The sequence below is a fragment of the Chaetura pelagica genome, unplaced genomic scaffold (assembly GCF_000747805.2).
Source record: "Chaetura pelagica isolate M959 unplaced genomic scaffold, ChaPel_1.0 scaffold642, whole genome shotgun sequence".
NCBI lineage: Eukaryota > Metazoa > Chordata > Aves > Apodiformes > Apodidae > Chaetura > Chaetura pelagica.
The window spans coordinates 962,502-963,563 of NW_009952704.1; positions in this window are offsets into that span (position 1 = coordinate 962,502).

The following is a 1,062-nucleotide window of genomic DNA, read 5'->3' on the forward strand; positions in this document are numbered from 1 at the left end:
AATCTCCCGGGGGCCTGCGGGCCAGAGGAGCCTGACACAGCACAGGCGGCACCAGCCGGGAACCGGGCAAAGCGCACGGCTTGTTTGCTGTTCTTTGCCCTTTCCTTTGCGTTTCGTGTGCTGATAATGCCGACTTCGCAAACAGGTCCCAGGCTGATGGGAACCACAGCCCGGCACGGTCATGCCCACTCAGGCTGGGGCTGGAGCAGCAGACCCTTACCTGCCTCTGCCAGCAGACTTCGATTAGGGATTGGTTTCCTCACTGTTTCAGGGGTAACAAAGTGGTAATTATCACCACTGCAATCAAAGAGCAGGCATAGTGAATAACTGCTGAGCTGGAGCACAGTCAGGGGCAAGGCCAGGAGGTAAGTTTCTTCTGTGGTCCTTCTGTGGAACAAGATGTAAATGCTATTGCCTCTCGCTGGTTTGCTCACACACACAGCAAGCAGGATACAGTCCTGTGGGATCTAGAAAAGATAAATAAGTCTAGAGAGGATGCTTACTTGGTTAGAAAATATTTATTCCTCTGTAGCTGTATTGATTACCTTTAGGTATGAATAGCAATGGCATTCTTATCCTCCAAATGTGCCTTCTAGTCAATAACAAAATTAATTTGTATACCAACAAATCCACAGATATCCAAGAGGGAGATAAGCTCAGTATATAACAGAGGGGAGTGTTTTGGCAAAAGGGAGCCTGCTCATAAGAATTATTGATAAATTAATTATATGTTTATAGAATCCCGTTCTGTATCTTGAAGCTTTTTATATGCCCCATCCGCAGTGATAACTGCAACCATTTCAGTAATTGCTGTTTGCTGAAGAAAATTGATTTTAAAATCTCCTCGATTCATTTACAAATTGCTATTATTTTTTTGTACTAAAGTAGCACTCAGAGTCTCTATCACAGATTAGTGCTCCTCTGGGTAGGTGCTGTGTAAATCCCTAATACAGGAGCGTTGACCCTTCAAACCATCACCCAGGAACTGGCTTGCTAAACCACACAGCTCGAGATCACAGAATCCTAGGGGTTGGAAGGGACCTCGAAAGATCATCTAGTCCA